The sequence below is a fragment of the Chrysochloris asiatica genome, unplaced genomic scaffold (assembly GCF_000296735.1).
Source record: "Chrysochloris asiatica unplaced genomic scaffold, ChrAsi1.0 scaffold00267, whole genome shotgun sequence".
Taxonomy (NCBI): domain Eukaryota; kingdom Metazoa; phylum Chordata; class Mammalia; order Afrosoricida; family Chrysochloridae; genus Chrysochloris; species Chrysochloris asiatica.
In genome coordinates this window covers 3,565,038-3,571,138 of record NW_006408785.1, presented here as the reverse complement: position 1 = coordinate 3,571,138, position 6,101 = coordinate 3,565,038, and the positions used below count along the sequence as shown (strand labels likewise).

The 6,101-nt window shown below is 36.0% G+C and overlaps 1 protein-coding gene and 1 pseudogene across 1 annotated transcript in view; one reads left to right on the top strand and one right to left on the bottom strand.

Moving 5' to 3' along the window:
- LOC102832836 (potassium voltage-gated channel subfamily H member 8-like) overlaps positions 1 to 6,101 on the bottom strand; it is a gene marked incomplete at its 3' end in the record, with an annotated part of 520,053 nt that overhangs the window by 329,889 nt on the left and 184,063 nt on the right. The gene's annotated exons all lie outside the window — the stretch shown is intronic.
- LOC102830930 lies at positions 3,090 to 5,741 on the top strand (annotated as a pseudogene).

Here is a 6,101-nt window from a genome sequence, read left to right as displayed (position 1 = left end):
TATTGAGTGAAGGTTTACAGAGCAGATAATCAGTTTTACATTCAACAAATATTTCAAAGACAGCAATACCCTCAATCTAAAGCCCTTGATCCCACTTCCTTCCTCTGATTCTTGTTTCCATTCTTCCTTCTATCAAACCCTCCTGAATGTTGTCCTTAGGTAAATGAACTTCTTTTGATCTTGAATAGTAGATCACTCTGTGGTGTGCATAGTTCAGTAGTGCTGCTGTCCTCCCTATACACCCATCTATTGCTTGCCTGAAAATTGAGCCATGAGGGTGAGTTCAGCTGCTAACCTGAAGGGTGACCAAGGGCCATAGTCTTGGGTTCCTCCAGTCTTTTTCTGACCAGAATTTTGACTTCTATTCTACACATTTTCCCAGGAGTAATGTGATCCCTTTCAGAGCTGTTGGTAGTAGCAGCCATAGTTCGTTGGACTTATTGTTTGCAATTTTCATCACTCTTCTCTCCGCATAGGGAGAGCCCAATAGATGATGACTGCTCATGAGCTTTTAAGATCACAGTCACTACTCACAAAAATAGGATATAGAACACTGTCTTTGTGGACTACATTATGCCAATTGACTATGCTGTCCCTTGAGACTATGGTCCTGAGAAGACCAAGAGCAGCAACCTATTCCCTGAAGGTGTTTGGTAATGTCTAAGAAGTTTTCATCACTTGGTCCCACATTCATGAATATGTATAAGTATCTTTTGCCAAATCTTTACATATTTATGGATATACTTCCATATTTCCTACCACACCCATTCTGCCTGTTTATCTACCCACAGATCACTATTATTAGAGGATTCTGTATATAATAGTATTTATCAATAAATTGGAGTCCTGCTTTGGAGCTGTAGTATAACCACAAGGCTGGCAGTTCAAAACCACCAGCTGATCCTCAGAATCCTAGATAGGGCCACTATGAGTTGGAACTGACTCAGTGGTACTTTAATAAAACCAACAACAAACATCACTAAGTTTTGCAAATTTTATTTTTCCAAATATATGAGTTTTAATATTATACTAATTTTTTTTCTGATTTACTGTCTCTTAAAGTCCAACAGAACTGTGATCCACAAGGTCAGTGGTTCAAACCTACCAGCCGCTCCTCAAAAAGTCTAGACAGATAGGGTATGAGTCAGAAATGACTTGATGGCACTTGACAACAACAACAAAGTTCAATAAATGAATTTTCTTTTATTTTAAGGAAGAATATTTTTTAATGGTGGTAAAATGACTGTACTTATCAAAAGTAAAAATGAATATGATCAAAATCTCAAAAAGTCTTCAAGTCAATAATAAAATGTGTCTGTTATTTTATCTACAATTAAGTTATTTTCAAATACATGTGCAATCATATTAAAATGTGACCAAATGTTTTGTAGTTCTTGTCTTATAAAATTAATCTTTTTTATGAAATGGTCTTTCACATCATATATTTCTCTTTTAAGATAATTAGTATTACTCTTTATATTCTGACATTGGGATGTAGGCTTCAAAAGTCTAGGTTGGTTTGTTTTGTTCACAGACCCAAAAACAGTATCTGGTACATAGTAGGTGTCAACAAATAATTTTTCGATAAATGAATGAAATAAATTTGTAAACTAATTGTTTTTCTTAAAGCATACCAAATTAGACGACAATATGTTTTAAGTAAACTACTTGTTTGTTCTATTGTTTGGCAGTAATCATTCATTTATGACAAACCAGCACCTTAGCTTTAAAAATAAAATTACAACTGCCCTAAACAGCCCATTTTATGCCCATCGTTTTCATTCTAACCTGCAATTCTTTAAGTATACTTCTGTTAGACCGAAATGGAAAGATTTACTTTCAAATAGAGAAAAGTAAGTAAGTAACATTAAATAAAATTAATTCTCCAAAATGTGAAATGTAGACATTTTGAGCCACTTCTACTCAGTGAAGAAAACTATGGTGTGTACATAATTAAGCATTCTGGGATCATTATGGACTCTGAGTTCAATAAGAAGCTACTTTCTGAACATTTTTAATTCAGGACACTGTATTTTAATCACTCTCTTTCTTAATGGGCTACCACTTAGCTCTCAGTTTATCATACTGTGGTGGCTTGTGTGTTGCTGTGATACTGGCAACTATGGCATCCATATTTTAAATACCAGCAGGGTCACCAATGATGAACAGGTTTCAGCAGAGCTTCCAGACTAAGAGTGACCAGGAAGAGGAAGAGATGGACTAATTCTGTTTCGCCACTAAAAACATTATGAATGCAAGCAGAACATTGTTAGATATATTGCTGGAAGATAAAAACATTATAAATAGCATCAGAATATTGTTAAGATACAATTTCAGAAGATCCTTTCAGGTTAGAAGACACTCAAAATGTAACTAGGGTAGAGCTAACTCCTCAAAGTAGAGTTGACTATGAAGATGTGAATGGAGTAAAGATTTTGGATCCTATAGAACAATTCAAAATGAGGAGACACAGCTGCAAATATGCATTAATAATAAGAACAAGGACTGTAAGAAGTATAAATCTATGTAAATTGGAATTTGTCAAAAGAAAATAACACAAATAATGATCAACATCCTAGATATTATTGTGGTAGTTGTTAAATGCCATCAAGTCAGTTCTGGCACAAAGCAACCCTGTATAGTTTCCAAGCAGTGGCTTGGAGTTTCCAAGGAGTGGGCTTAGCATCCCAGTGCTTATTCAACAGCACCATACAAGGACTCCGTTACTAACCTGAAATGTACAGGCATTGGCCATTTTCAATCAGCAAATGTGTTGAATAAGACCTCTTTTAAAAGTATTCAAGAGCAAAGATATAAATTTGAGAACTAAGGAGCATTTGACCCAAGCCATGGTATTTTCAGTTGTGAAAGTTGGACAATGAATAATGAATATCTTAGAAAAATTGATTCATTTGAGTTATTCTGTTGGAGAAGAATACTGAATGTACCATTTAGTGCAAGAAAAACAAACAAATCTGTGTTGGAAGAAGTGCAACCAGAATGTTCCTTAGAAGTCAGAATGGTAAAGATTTCATCTCTTTTACTTTGGACACGTTATTAGGAGGCACCAGTTCCTGGAGAAGGACATCATGCTTGGCAAAATTGAAGGGTCTGCAGTAAAGAAGAATATTCCCAACGAGACTGATTGGCACAGTGGCATCAGCAACAGATTTAACTGTAATGTGAAGATGGCACAGGACCTGAAACTGTCTTGTTCTGTTAGGTATAAAGTCACTATGAGTCAGAACTGACTCAAAGGCACCCAAAAACAAGAGCAACCCTTGTGGGGGTTAAAGTAGTAACCTTTTCCAACCACATCCTATATAGAACTAGTTATAATGTAAGCAACTCTATATGTGCATATTTAGCCTTACTATATTTTCATATTTATAATTCTGTTCTCATCCTCCAATCAAATGTGAACCTTAAATAAGCTTCTTGGCAAGATGTTTTCTGCTACAATCATTGCAAAGAATAGGAGAGAAGACGGGTCTGTCTTCATCTTTTCACCATGCACATCAGGATGATATACAAACTCAAGTTCTCCAATCCAGAGGATGATAAAGTAAAGTACAACATTAGGGAGAAAATGAAAAAAGGATTAGTACTTTGGCAACCAGGAGGACTAGACTGTCTGGAACAATTCTCAAGGAGTGTAATTTTATTCCCTTAAATAAAGATCAATTTCCAAATATATAGCTAATGGTGATTTGAACTCCCGTAAAGATTTACAGCCTCGGAAACCCTGTCACTATGAGTCAGAACCGACTCCATGGCACATAACCACCACCACCCACCACCTTTGTACAGCTTGTCTTAAAAGTTTATTTTTGAGTTTTGTAATAGCACCATATGACTGAAACTCAAATTAGAAAAAAAATTACCAACTTACTGGTCAGAGAAACTGCCAGCTGTTCGGCGGGAGAAAGACGAGGCTTTCTGCTCCCATAAAGATCTGCAGACTCAGAAACCCTGTGTAGAGTCTCTATGAGTCAGAATCGACTCCACTGTACTTAACAACAACAACAACATGGCCCTTGGCCACTCTTCAGGTCTGAAACGGAACTCCTCCTACTAGCTCACTTTTCAGCTAAGCTTCTATATGTATATTGGTGAAACTACAACACAATGGAATGGTAAGCCAGTCAATATCAAAAGGGCTTTTACTTATTGACAGAGTTGAAAGTAGATGAGAAGACAGGTGGAATGGAAATAGGAAGCAGAGGGTGGGATAGCTGTTGTTACATGGACAGAGTTGTAATCATTGAGATGAAATAAAGTGTGTGATTTGTTGAATATGAAATTCATGATCTCTGTAAACCTTCATTAAATTCACAATAAAAATTTCCCCAAAAAATGACACCCCATGGCCATTTTTGTTTTTAAAATCATATTTATTTTCACATCTTAAAAGGCAACGTAAATAAAATGTAGCAGATAAAACAAACTATATTCTATAAATACCCAGATTCACAAAGTATTCAATTTGTCCCAATTCTCCTCTAATAAAATTTAGAGTTTGCTTTCAATTATATTTAATTCAAAGAGTACTTCATTTTAATTTCAAACAGTCCAAAGCAAGCTCTCTACTTTAAACATAAATGAAAATATAGAAAAAACAGGTCATTAATTAAGCTACATTTTAGTCATTTTATTTATAAATATGGTTTCATACTTAAAGGCGTATTAAATTTTATTTTTAAAGACAACACGTAGCTAGGCTACGATTCTCACTGGTTTGGCAGATATTGCACTGATACCGATTTTTCATACCATATTGGCATATAATCAATCCTCCATTTTGTGATCTGATATTAGCTGCCAATCATTTGAAAAGTCCATGAGTTTCTCTGGGGATGTGACAAGCACCCAGTATGTGCAGATGTTCTAGCAAAGCTTGCTTTCTCTGTGTCTCTCAAATTTACTTTTGACTTGTCATTATCAGGTATGTCTGCTTCTTGGGCTATGAGGCGGTTTGACTTGCCAATTTTGGGTTGGTTAGTTCCTGCAAGAAAAGCCTCCAATTTGATATATGACCATATATTTGAGACTTACCAGGCTCTAAAACTGTGTAAGTTATTTCCTTGGAACAAATCCCTCTATATGTATATTTATACTAAGGAACTTCAAGAAGTTCATGGGAAAATGGAATTAAAAGATAATGGAACTCTTCGATTCACGCAGGACAGCTGCGTTCTGGAGTTTGGTGGCAAATTAAACAGCTACCCTGTCGAGCAAAAATGCAAAGACCAAGACCATCAAGAAGTGCCCTCAGCGTACAACATCCAATGTGTTGCCATATTTGACAAGTCACTGATTCAGGAGTTCAAAGAGACTTCAACATGATTGATCAGAATAGAGATGGCTTCATCAACAAGAAGGATCTGAATGATATGCTTGCTTCTCTTGGAAGAATCCAATGGATTCATACCTCGATGCCATGATGAATGAGGCTGCAAGCCCCATCAGTTTTACCATGTTCCTTACAATGTTTGGGGAGAAGCTAAATGGGACAGCTCCAGAAGATGTCATCAGCAATGCTTTTTGCTTGCTTTGATGAAGCAACAGGCATCATTCAGGATGATTACCTGTGGGAGCTGCTGACTACCATGGGAAATTGGTTTTCGGAGAAGGAAGTGGATGAACTGTATAAAGAAGCACCAACTGACAAAAAGGGGAATTTCAATTATATTGTGTTTATGCACATCCTTAAATATGGAGCAAGAGACAAGGATGACTGAACAAACTTAAGCTAAAACCTTCCAGTTGCCTTGTCTTACTCTATTTTATTTTCAAGACACTGTATCCTCACCCTCATGGGACTCATTGCATGCACTTAAGAGTCACAGCTTTGCAATTTTTTGGATGCATTTATTCCAGACCTTTCTGCCACTTAGCACCCTGTATAATCAGATTGGGAATGGAAATAAGGTTGTAAATTGTACTGAAAAAATAGATTATGAATTAAAATCCACAAATGTGAAAGCCCAGCAAAATACATCCGTATTTCTGGTTCTGCTGAATTTTAAAAAATTTTATATCATAAAAATGGTATTTTGAAATAAAAAAAATAATGTAAGTCTCCTGTGAGCTTTCTGAAA